The sequence below is a fragment of the Apus apus genome, chromosome 12 (genome assembly GCF_020740795.1).
Source record: "Apus apus isolate bApuApu2 chromosome 12, bApuApu2.pri.cur, whole genome shotgun sequence".
NCBI lineage: Eukaryota > Metazoa > Chordata > Aves > Apodiformes > Apodidae > Apus > Apus apus.
The window spans coordinates 213,716-226,447 of NC_067293.1; the positions used below are offsets into that span (position 1 = coordinate 213,716).

At 56.6% G+C, this 12,732-nt stretch overlaps 1 protein-coding gene across 1 annotated transcript in view; it reads left to right on the plus strand.

Moving 5' to 3' along the window:
* Nucleotides 1-2,898: 2,898 nt before the first annotated feature.
* The window catches only part of MID2 (midline 2), a 64,691-nt gene continuing 54,857 nt past the window's right edge, over nucleotides 2,899-12,732 (plus strand). Inside the window, exon 1 of the mRNA XM_051630716.1 lies at nucleotides 2,899-2,949. The gene's annotated coding sequence lies outside the window, so the exon portion shown is untranslated. The remainder of the gene's footprint in view (nucleotides 2,950-12,732) is intronic.

Here is a 12,732-nt window from a genome sequence, read left to right on the forward strand (position 1 = left end):
GGAAGCATTGAGGGATGGTTCTGTGCAAGGAAGAGGTGCATGAGGCACTTGAGAGAACAATTTTTCCTCTCTGGGAATCATCCATCAGACCCTGCAGGGGTGGCTCAGCCTGGCTGCTGGTGCTTCTGCAGGAGGACATGGAGCAACGACTGATTCCTTGTGAGATGAAGAGGTGTTGGGCAAGTGGATGCTAAGCCAGAAGAGCTTGTTTTGGGGCAGGTGAGGTCTCTGGTTTACTCATCATGGGAGAAAGCTGGAGTCTGGATCAGGCTCTGAAATTCCAGGCCTCAACATGAGGTGGTGCAAAGCATCCACTTCCCATCCACAATCCGGGAGCTGCTGCTCCCTGTGCAGCAGCAAAGAGGAAGAACTGATTGCCTTTGGGGAAGAGCTGGAGATAAAGGAGGTGCTAATGAAAGCTAGAAGAATGAAGCAATCAAAATACAAAAAGAAAACGAGAAGATATTCTTTTTGAGGAATTAATCCATCCCTGCTCTCTGCAGCTGCCTGTTCTTCCGAAGAAGAAGTAGGAAGAGGGATTCAGAAGTTAACAGGATTTTTTTTTTTCTCCCCTATGATTTCCACTGTAAGAACAAATTTTCAAGGGGGAATCCTGCTGTATAACCTTGTGTTATTTATTCAACAGGCATCCCAGGCACGCGGTAGAACCCGAGTGCCTCCATTCCCTGTTGGAGAAATGCGGATGTGAACACATTCCAGCCTTGGGCAGCAGAACCGTGGTTCCCCGAGTCCCAGCAACATGCTCAGAGCTGCATGCTACAGAAATCGAGACAGTCCCTACTCAAAATACACAGGTCCTTCCCAAGAGCTGTTGAGCACTTGCCACTCCACAATGCCTTCGTGGGCAGAGGGAGGTGATCTCCCCACCCCTCATGAATGTGACTCACTCTGGAGTGGTTAGCTCATTAACATAAAGAGCTCTACCCTTCTGCTGCCCTGCTTGCTCAATTAAAGTGCCATTTGAACCTGATCCCTTCTGTGTTTTGAACACATGCACAGACACAGCACTGCTGTAATTGTAAATATTTGCCCAAGGTCACCTCTGACACCTCCAGCTTTTAATGCAGAGTCCCAGCTAATCTCGGGGCTCATCCAGCTATGAGCAGGGCTGTTGTTTGCTGCTGATCTCTTAGGAAAACTAAATAAAAATATACTTCTGCCACTGATCCAGGGTCTGGCGGGTGCCAGCCCACTCAACCTCAGCCTAGGATCGGTTCTGCAGGTGGAGACACATCTGTGCTCACCCATTGCTCCTCCCCAGCTTGGGAGTTGGGACAAGAGCAGCGCCTGATTCCCAGGGGCAGAGGAGGGCTGTGTAGCCGGGCAGCACTGCGTGGTGCCTGCTGGCTGGGCTTTACTTTTCCCCAGTGTGTCATGGGAAGAAGCCTGAGAGTCTGTAAGCTGGGATGGGAGCTGAGCAGCAGCCCCCATTGCTGCGCAGAGCCCTGAGCAGCCCGGCTTGTACCCGCGGAGGCCTTGGGAATGGTGCTCTGCTGTGATCTCCAGCCATCTGCTAGTTGTTAGTGGCCGCGTTTCTCCTGCAGCCTGATGTGCCTTGCCTCGGGGCTGCACATCTGTGCTGTCACCCTCACTGCTTCACCCCAGCCACCAGCGCAGGATGCACCGAGCAGCCTCATCCACCCCTGGCTACCTGCTGCAGCCTGCTGGCAGCACCGGCTCCAGGAAAGGGGCTTTAATTTCCTGTCCTGTCTCGCCGGAGGAGGATCGAGTCATACCAGGCTCTGATCTGGCTGTTTGCTCTTAGTCGGGCTGCAGAGATGCAAGTGGCAAGGTCCCAGGATGGCCAGGAATGATGTGACTTGGCCATGGCCATGCTGGCTGGTTTTGCTGCCAGAAAAGCAGAGGTAGGATTTAATGCAGAAGAAGTGGTGCATAATCACTACCCTGTTGTCAGGTCCTCCTAGGAAAAAGGATTTGTAATTCCTCTTGCGGTGAGCTGGGTGAGCACAAGGCTGGCTGTGGCTGTGGTGCCGACCTGCCCTGCTGGGCAGAGCGCAGCTGCCTGGTGCCACCGGGAAGTCACAGCGTGACAGCGACCATGTGCTCGGTGTCTGATTGCAGAAACACAGCGTGTGTGTCTGTGTGTGTTTGCCTGTCCATTCAGTAACGGTGGCATCGGCACCGTGGTGCGTTAAGGGCAGAAAACAAACAGGCTGCAGGTCCCTGCACACCGAAATCCTGCAGCATCCGCAAGGATCTCTCCTTCTCTCACCTTAAGGAGCACCAGAAGCCTGCATATATTTTTCCTCATGTTTATTTTAAAGAGACAGCTCATTTAACACTCTGGGCAGTCTTCAAATATAAATAACCTGTACAGCCCGTATCCATGTTGCTGAGAAATAAATTACATTTCCAGGTTCCCCCTCCCTTGCTTCCCTTTGATGTTATTGCCGTGGATACATACACATGGATATGTGCACTTTGTATGCAACAGCGGCACCTCACCCGGGAGCTCCAGGACACCCCTCAGCTGTGCTGGAATGGAGAGAAAACCCCTCGGCCAACCTATTTTTCAGCTGTAGCAGCCAGTGGAAAAACAAACACGTAGAGAGCCTGGCAGCCAAGGAGCCGAGTCACGACGGAAACGTAAGGCCAGATGTTGTCCTCCATAACGTGAGGACAGATGTCGTCCTGCACGACATAAGGACAGACAGTGTTTGTCCTCCGCGACATCAGGACACACCGGGTCGGTGCCGGGGGCCGCGGGTGGGTGCCCGGGGCCGGTGCAGCCCCGCGGAGGGGGTCGGGGGGCGTGGGACCCTGCGGCCTCACCTGCGGCGGGAGGGGCGGGGGGCGGGAGCACGCGCAGCACCGCCCCCCGCGCCCCCGCCCCGGCGCCGCCGCCGCCGTCTCCCCCGCGCCTCCAAGATGCCCGGGCAGCGGCGGGGCGGCTGCGGCAGCCCGCGGGTAGGTACCGGCACCGGGGAGCGGGGGGGCCCGGGAGAGGGCGGTTCGGAGCACGGAGCCCCCGGCGCGGCCCTTCCCGGGCTCCCCGCTGGGTTTGCAGCAAGTGGCGGATGGGGGGATCCTGCCCTTCCCTTCCCGCCGCCCCCGCTCAGGGCTCCCGCTGCCAAGTGCGTTTGTGAACCGGCTCCGGCACCTTTGGCCGCTCGGTGGGGACCCGGGGGGCCAGGCCCCTCTCCCCCCGCCGACGGGGGACAGCGCGGCTCTCGGCGTCCTTCCCGGCCCTTCCCCGGCCATTACTGCCTGCCGGGAGCCGTCCTGCCGGGAATCGCGGTTCCCCGCCCGGCGGGAGAAGGGCCAGCTCGACCCCCTGTCCCATCCCACCTCTCCTACCTCTGGTTAATACCCCCCACCCCAGCCCCCCCATTTTCCCAGGCAGAGCTTGTCGCGTCCTTTCCGCCTCCGAGCCCGCAGACCGCGCGGTCGGACCCGCCGCTCCGGCTCGGGGCTCTCGCTGCTGCCGGCACGGAGCCGCTGCCTTCCGCCTGCTCCCGGGTTCCTTCCCGGCACGGCCTTGGTCCTGGTAAAGTTTAGTTAAATGCAAGTTAAATGTAACGGGTTCTCCAGAGACTGGCGTCTTCAGGAATCGGGCAGGCTTCTTGCAGAGCGAGAGGGAAGGATCGGGGACGCGTGTCTGTACTAACGCAGCCCCTCCGCGGCTCCGAGAGGATGGGCAGCATTTCGTGGGATATCGCTCTGGCGTTTCACTGCCTGGGTTCTTAGAGATATTATCCTTAGTCTTGAAGCCGAGTGTGTTTTGCTCGCACTGAGAATCTGTTGAGCTGTTAGAAAATGTGCCTAAGTGACACGCGAGAGCTGAATTTCCTTGTCCTCGCGCTTTATTTATGTGTCTTGCCTCCAAAAACAGATCAGCTGCATGTTTTACTGCTCTCATGTGCGTAGCTAGAGATGGCTGAACGCAGCCGGGCGGCGAAGGGCCGTTCTGCTGAGCGGGCTGTGGAGTTTCTGGAGAGGGCAAATGGCTCTTGTTGCTCCATAATTTTCTCAAGTCTTGACACGCCAGGGTGTTAATGGCTCCGACTCTGCCTGCCCTGCCTGGCTCTTGCCCAGGACTCCTCGCACTCTTGAGCGAGCCCTGAAACCTCGACTGAGCCTTTGTTGTTGGAAGGTGCTTCAAGGATCCTGGCTCTGCTGGATCCTGGCAGCCAGGCCAGAGCTGGCCAGTGCCTGCCAGGGCACTGGCCATCGTGCTGGGGCATCAGTGGCTCCAAGACCAGGGCACCACCAGGAAGTGTCTCTAGCCCGTCACCCTGTGTGCATGGGGTCAACTGGGGGCTTGAGCTGCTCCTTGACCTTTATAATGAGATTGGTGGTGCCCACATGTCCCCCTGCTCCAGCAAGGTGGGTGTGCAATGGCACCCTGGTTGTGCTGGGGGGGCCATGGTGGAGCTGCCTGCAAGTGGTGGGCAGAGCCCTCTGGCTGCTGCAGATACTGTGGGCTCTGCTGAGATTGTGGCTGCTGTTTTGCCTGCAAGGAGCACACTTGAAACTCTCTGCTTGGCTCTTGCCTCTGACAAAGGGGTAATAAAATGAGCCGCAAAACAGGAGGGAGCCTGCTTGTGGTGGTCTCCCTGCTCTGGGCAGCAGTGTTGGAAGGTTCTCACACTTGAGAAGGTATTTCTTGAGGATGCTTCCAGAAAAAGACAGCAAGTGGAGCAGAAATACAAGGAGGAGGAACAAGTGCCAGCAACAGGAGCAGTTGCATGGGTTCAGGCAGGTGGTGTTATTGCTACAGAGCCCTGGGTGTGCCGGCTGCTTCGCCAGTGATTAGAGACAGGTCTGTGCCCCCTGGAGCCTTTTGTGGCATCGGGTGAAAGTAGTGCCAGTGTGCAGCCCAGTCCCAGAGCTGCACTGCCCGTTTTGTAAACATTGCTTTAGAAAGAGAAATGGAGCTGCAGTGGGTGATGGATTCCCTCCCTGAGCAGTGTGCTTGCAGGTGGGCTGCGCTCCAGTGGCCTGGCTGGCACAAGCATGGCTCGGGGGGGTGTGCTCACAGTTTGTGTGCTGTTGCATATACATACGTGTTTGTAACAGCAAGGGATCATCCCCGAGACCACGTGAGATTGATAAATGACTTGGTTCTAAAATCAGGATCATCTTGTCTCTTCATCATCCCCTCTAGGGGATGGGGAGACATGTTTCCAAACCTGTACTTTGGTTTTCACTCTGAGCCTCTGGATTGTGGCTCTGAGCAGGTTTCTGTGCTGTCAGTGGTTGGGGTTGGTGCAGAGATGGGGCAGGTTGAGCCTCATATCTCTTGGACTTCTGGGAGTCGACACATCTCAGAGGCTGTTGCTGGAGAGACCGTGGCTCTTGACTGTCCCACCAGGGACGCCAGAACCAGAACTTTCTCTGTGGCTGCACAGCTGGTTCTTTAAATAAAGCTAAGAAGCAGTGTGATTATTTTGTACCTCTGGAGGGAGTTACTGCTTTCACTAAGATACACACCTTTGCTCGCTTGAAACTTCTCTCAGGCTATTGCTGCCCTTCTTGGGGCAAGCTAGTGGAGTATTTTCAGGAGGGTGTGTGGCTGCAGAGGATGCTCACCCCATAGGAGGGACAAATGGCCTTGGGGAGGTGTGGGGTCAGCGTCTGGTCTCCTTGCCAGGGCTTGAACCTGTGCTACTGCTTTTGCTTGTTCTTAATGTTCTTCCTCTGGAAAATGAGTGCATGCTGCAGCTTAATGAGTGCCTGGCTTTACTGTCATCTTGTGCAAATAAGCAACTCTGTCAGCCTCTCCGATTAAGGAGAGGACGTGGTGGGGAAGGTGATGACTGGCTTCCTTTGGCTGCCTCTTTCAGTGCTATTGGTTGCCAGAGTGGAGCCTGGGCTGCCGAAAATGCCAGGGAAGGGAGGTCATGGGCAGGGAGAATGGGGTATCTGTGTGCTGCTGAAGGCTGCCTTGTGCTGTGTGAGGGTGGCTGCCGACGGGATCGGCTGCCCGGGTGGTGCTGGGAGCCCCTTGGACCTGACCTCCTCTGTGTTTGCTCCTTTTGCCAGTGGCCCAGGACCTGCTGTGTGCAGAGGTGGGGACAGTGCCGAGCCCTGAGCCTTGTGTTGTCCTCAGAGGTGACATGGGGACAGGGCTGGGTGTGCATTGCGGGGGGGGAGGTGAAGAGGCCCTGCAGCTTCAGTGAGATGGGCAGCACTTGGTGGCTTCGGCATCTACCCTCCCCCCTCTTCCTTGTCCCAGCCCCCAGCAAGCTGGGGAGCACAGTCGCAGCAGAATAGCTCCTTTTGTGCCTCTGGACACGCTGGCCTTTCTCAGGAAATAGCTTATTGTGTTCGCTGGCAGCACCAGGCTCCGGCGTGGCCTCTGCTCCCGGCCTCCGCTCTGTCCCTGCCCGCCGTGGGCAGCCCCAGGCCCTGGCTCCAAGCGAGGCAGTGGCCAGGACAGGGATGGCCTTGTCCCAGCCCAGCTGGGGCTCCCGACCGGGCTGCTGGGCGGAGGGAGGCAGCATCCCCTTGCCCCCAACCCCGGCAATGCCCACCAGTGCATGGGGAGAGGGGCGAGGTGCTGCCGCTCAGGGCCATCCCGCTGCGGGGACCGGGCTTGGTGACAAAAAGCTGCCCCCGGTCTGCTGGGCTGAAGCTCCGCCCCGCACAGCCTGGGGGTGCTGCACCCCTGTGCTGGGCAGGGGTGCGCCTGGACCCGACGCAGGCTCTGCGGTGGGGGTCAGGCCTGCGCGGGACCCGGCAGCTCCTTCTGCCTTCTCCCCGTGCCCCGCCCGGCTCGGTGCCGCCCGGCTCGGTGCCGCCCGGCTCGGTGCTGCCGCGCCGCTCGCTCGTCCCCACGTCACCGCTGGGCTTGGCTTCCTCCCCGAGCCGGCAGGGCTGACGTGCCTCGGGGCGCCGGAAGGGCAGGGGACATCGCTCTGCCGCCCCTTCCCCTGCTCCTCTGCTGCCTTTGCGGTCCTCCCCGCAGGCTCAAGCTGTCATCCCTCTCGTGTGTCCCCCACCCCGGCAATGTACCCCTTTTCCCTCCCCCATGATGTCCCCTTCTGCACAGGGGTGTTCACAGGGGACCGTGTCCCACCAGGGACCGCCGCGGGAGCCCAGGACCAGGGGGGGGACCCTGCCCCGTGGCAGGTGCCATCACTGCCCCCTCACCGGGTGCAGCCTGGCGTGCTCCGCGGCTGCTCCTGCCCCGGCCAGGGCTGCCCTGGGGCGCTCCGCACGCTTTGGGCTGAACCAGAGGAATCTTTTAAAGTGGAAATGGCGTGTGAGACTCAGAGGGTGTTTCCCGATGAAAACCGTGTTTATTATTTAAAAATGTGCTGGCTGGGATGAGTCCAAGCAGAGGAGCGAGCTCAGCTGCCGGCTGCAAGTAACCTGCCCTGATAGCAGGGGCCTGCTCCTCCCCGGCTGGGTGTTGGCAGCTGGTTCTGTTTCCTTTTGGGCATTTCCCGTGGGATTTCCGCACTTCGGAAGGAAGAGGGCGCGGATGGGATCGGGTTTGGATGCGATCCTCGGCCAGTGTGCCCTGTGGGTGAGCAGGGACACTTGCCCTCAACTGTGCAGATTAAAAATGATTCTGGATTTTTTTGCTCTCAAAAATTAAGAATAGAGAAACTAAACAGAGAGGCGATTTGCTGTGTGGAGGTTTCTGGGGTTTTTTTAGGGGGTTTTTTGGTTCCTCTGTTGTTCTTGTTGTTTGGTGTTTTGGTTTTGTTTTTGCTTTTTTGTACAACTGCTGCAGAGTTGGATGCTGGGAGCTCTCAGGTCTCAAAGCTGTGTTTTATATCTCTATCTGTACTCTCTCTACTTGAGACAAAAAAGGAAAACCCAGTTGCTTGTGAAAAGCCACTATGAGAAGTGACAGGAAGCGTGCTACGTCAGTGAGAAACTGAGGGCAAATCCAAGAGATGCTTTTAGCAGGTTGTGCAAGAAAACACTGAGCAAGTCTGTGTGCCAGCTCTGCACGTGAGCAACCCGGCGTGCACCAGGAGTCTAGGAGCTCTGACTGCTTTCCATGCCCTGGCTTAGGACCCTGAAGTGAAAGGGGCTCTGTGCCTCTGCAGAATATTGTTACTATTGTTTATAACTGGAATTCATGTCTAAGAGGGAAATGAGTGGCTAGGTCTGTTTGTTTACTCCTCCTTTTGCAGACATGAGAGCTAGACCATAGTGGGGTAATGGCCTAGAAATTAAATTTCATTTTAATACACAAACCCAATTTTGAGTTGGTTGACCGAAGGGGGAAAAAATTAACCTCGGACAGCAAGCAGAGGTCTTCCTAAAGCAGGATTCAAGCACAGTGGAGTAACTATAAGCTGGCTGAAGGTCTGTGTGGGTGTAAAGAGAAGACATGTACACACGTGGCCCTTGGAAATGCAGCCGTGCAGCATCCTTCAGCAGCAAGTCAGGGATGAGCTGGAATAAATTAGCTTTTGCTTTTTCAGAGGCACGAATCGAGTTAAATGTGTTTCATGGACAATCATCTGCAAAATCCTACTTAAATCTGGTTGTGTAACTAGGCTGATTAAAATTAGGCAGGGTAAGGCCATCTAATGATGCTCAAGCACCCGGGCAGAGGGTAGGCTGAGGCAGCTGCTTGCTCAGCAGCTTCTCTTCAGCAGTGGCCGTAAGCAGATGCTGTGGGAGGGAGGGAGCAGGGCAGGGAGGGTGGCAGGGTTTGCTGTCCCTGTGCAGGGGGGAAAGGACAGGTACAGGAGCTTTGCATCCCTCCTGCAAGAGCTCCAAACCAGAAGCTGGACCTGCTGCCCATGCAAGGAAGCAGATGTGGATCCAGGCTTCAGAAATCCTGCATAAGGGGATTTATCATGGTTGGACCTGCCCTTGAACCAGTCCTGCTGGGTGGTCCCTGCCCTGGTATTGTGGCTCCAGGTGAGATGCCTGCACCTCTTCTTACTTCTTGCACTCATCAATATTTTTCTTGCATCTCCTGCAAGGAAACACTTTTTACTGTGAGATTGGTCAAATTCTGGCACAGACTGTTCAGAGAGACTCTGTAGTCTCCTTCCATGGAGATATTCCAAACCAAACGTGTCACAGTCCTGAGCAGACTGCCAGAGGAGAGAAAAACTCTTCTAGGCAAGTTACAGGTGAGCTGAGCAAGGAAAGTATCCTGCATTCAGGAATAATTTTCATGTTTTAGCCCAGTGCCCATAAAGGCAGTGATGGTGTCTAGAGTAGTTCTGCATGGTCAGTTGAGCTCTGCTGCCTGCTCAGCTTCCCCAGAACAGCTGAGGAATTCAGATGAGGGGCAAGGCATGGATTTTCATGTTGAATTGTGTTATGAATTGCTTGAAAAAGAGAGGTGCTGCTGCAGCAGAGTTCTGTTCTGTCAGGGTCCAAAGGTATCCTGGTGATGGGGGAAATGCCAAGACAAGCCTGAATTGGGGAAAAATGCAGTGGCCTCTGTTATGTGTGTGATCAGGCTGTTCAAAGGGGTCTTTTTGCCTTGAAACTGCTGGTCTCAAGGTCACCCAAGGATTTCTGCCACCTGGGAACAAGCCTTCTGCTGGCTGCTATAATGGGGTGCCCCCTCCCATGCTCCCAGGAAGGCCCCAGCTCCGTACAAATGTGCCCAGGGATGATGATGCAGGTGTCCTGGGGGCTTAGGACATGCTGGCATTGCCATCTGCTCCTGTGGACCCCAGCCATGGAGCTACAGCTTGTGTGAGGCCCAGCACAGCCAAAGGTTGCCTGTGGCTTGCACTGGAGTGGGGCAGAGGAGCTGTGCTGCCTTGTCCCAAATCCTCCTGTCTGCTTTGGGTGGTGGGACGTTGCAGGCACAGGGATGGGATGCACCAGGTGCAGAAGAAATCCATAAATTCTGAATTGCTGTAGAATATCTTGGCTCAGGCCATGCAAAGATATTTTGTTTGTGTTAAAGCATCCAGCATGTTCTTAAAGCTGGTTCTAGGGATGCTGGGGTTCCTCAGGCAACACGTCCTGGAGCCTCCTGAACCCTGCCTGGAAACACGGCCAGCTCTCCTGTTGCCAAGGACTTCTGGACTTCTCCTTGGTCTCTCTTCAGTGCTCTTGTTACCTTCTCCTTGCTGCGAGCAGCTCCCACAGTGTTGGACGATTGATGCCAGGGCTGGAGCACAGTGCTGGGATCCTGAGGGGCTCTGAAGCTCAGGCTGGTGAGACCCGGAGCTGCAGCAGCACAGGGGGAGCCAAACCCAGTCGCGTTTGTTTAGCAAATTCGCCCTGATTTCTCCTGGCTTGCGCTTTGCATCATGGTATGTTTGCAGCATGCTGGGACCTGGCCTGGGCTCTGCCTGCGCCTCTGTCTGCCTGTCTTGCTGTTTTCCCCTCCCAGAAATGTGCTCAGATTTATTTTATTTTATTTTATTTTTTTCTTGGAGGTTTTCCCTGGCTGTGTATGGCTCCATCTCTTGCTCCCTGGTGAGGGAAGTGCTTGTGTGCCTGTAGGAAGGAGGAATGGGCTGGGCTTTGTCTTGCAGCAGGTTGGTAGGTGCTGAGCTGCACAACTTGGGGCCTTTTCTATGATGAACAGTTCTGGCCATAATCATCTCACTTGGCATGTTCCTTCTTCTCCATGGCTGCTGGGTGGGAGGTGTCCTCTGTGATCTCCACTGGTCCCATGACCAGAACTGATGTTCTCCTGAGCCCCTGCGTTTGCTTCCTGCTGTGCTGTCCCCATCCCACCCCTCCCCAGCTCTGCAGAGCTCACCTCACCCTGGCACGGGCAGAGCTCACCAGGTACCGGCTCTGCCAGGGGGCAGCAGGTCCCGCCTGTTTGCACTGGAGCGTGAAATGCAGAGCTGGGGGATGCCGAGCTCTGCTCCTGAGGAGGAGTTTGGTAGATCTTGCATGCCCTTGTGAGCTCACTCTGAGCTCTGGTGCCAGCCCAGCCGAGTGTAGGGATGCTGGGTCTTCTGCCCTCGTATCCCAGCACCCCCTGGAGTGCTGATGTTGGGGCTGTGTCACCGTGTCACCCTGTGCCAGCTGCAGGAATCCGTGTGTGGTGCGAAACTTAATTTCTGAGGAGAATACTGCACTGGTCTTTGATTTTGTTATGCTTTGAAAGGAGGGAACCCAGCTTCTGGTTGTCATCAGAGGGTGGTTTTTTGGGTGCTGTCACCTTCCTGCCCCTCCCTTCCCCACGCCCCCCAGTCTCCATGTGTGACATGTTTTCATTTTTCTGATGTGAAATATTTCAGCCTTTTTTCAGCCTTTTTTTCCGATTCATGTCGTCCTTGAGCAGCTCTTGAGCTCATGAATAATTATCAGCCTTGCTGCACTGATTGTCAGAGGTGATTTGGGCTGGTCTTTGGGGGCCGTTAGCAGCAGGTTGTCATCCGCTGAGATGTCACAGGGCCAGCGTGTCCCCAGATCGCAGGGCGGCAATGCCCTGTGCCGCGCGGGGGGGATCGGGCTCCCGGGCTGGCCTCGATGGCATCGCTGCATGTGGGGAGGACATGGGGCAGGAGAGGGGGCTCGGGCTCCTCCTCCCTGCTGCCTGAAAAGCTGCGTAAGGCTCCAGCGCTTGGCTGGGAAGTACCACGGGCCAGGCACGCCAAGTTGAAATGATTTTTTTAAAAACCCAAAACAAACTCTTTCGTGCCTGCCAATACTTTTTTAATCCTCTGGCCACCGGTGCGGTCCTTGCGCTCCCTGCAGAGTCCTGTGCTCCCTTTAGCATCCCCGATTTTCGGGTGCGTTTATTGTTCTTCGCAGCCATGAGCGTTCCCGCCCGGCTGCGGAGGCGCAGCCGCTTCCCGGGGGTCTCGGCAGCCGGGTGCTCTGGGGGCGCCGCTGCCCGTTCAGCCCCCCCGGCTGCAGCCAGCCCCTTGCAGAGCCTGGGATTATTACAAATGCAAAATACGGAGCGTTTTCTTTTTCGGCTCATTAGAAGAACACTCCAGTGTCGTGCAGCAGGTATTTTCTGTGCTGTGCTCTTGTGCTAAAAGCCATCCCCTGGCTCCCTCCGGCAGCCCGCAGGCAGCGGGGAAGGCAGAATTGCCTTCGTAGTTACCAGCTTCGCCTCATGAATTGCATCTAAGGAGCGCTGCGAGGGCTGGCAGGGAGCTCGTAGCCCCCTTCCACCGGCAGGATGTCTCTGGGATGATGCCGGTTGCCCCTGGGAGCAGGGGCAGCGCTCCGGGCTGGCCTGGGATGCGGTGCTGGAGACGGCCGGTGCGGCCGTGATCCTCCGGGAAACAGGTTCGTTGTGCTCTGGGATGCAGCCTGCACGGGGCTTCGGAGCGGCGGGCTCGAGAGCTCTGCCCTACTCTGTCTCTGCAATCTGTTTTGTCCAGTGACCGGGTGAGCTGCGTGTTCCCAACCTGCTGTGTGCGCTCAGGACCTGCCTGGCTTCTCCGGGTTTAATCCTCATCCTGGCTGAGCCGTGGGACGCAGCGGATGGTGTCCTGCAGCAGCGTAGCCTTACTGGTGTCCTGCTGATGCCTGCTTTTGATCAGAAAATATTTCCATATTGGCATCTCCTTAGGGGGCCCAGGCTGCTCTCCGAGGATGCTGAGGTTGCGTCGCTGGTGGAGCATCCTGTGATGTGCTACACACAGCGTGAGGGAACCGCTCCGGGTGTTCGGTGGCATCCACGGCAGAGGGTGGGACATGGGGACAGGCGGTGGCCCTGCCGTCCCGGTTGCCTCCTTGCTCGGGCAACCCCCCGTCCTGTAACTCCAAGGGCTTTCAGAGTGGCAGTGAAGCAGTGCAAACACAATTGCCAAATAATTTTAGGTGGAACGG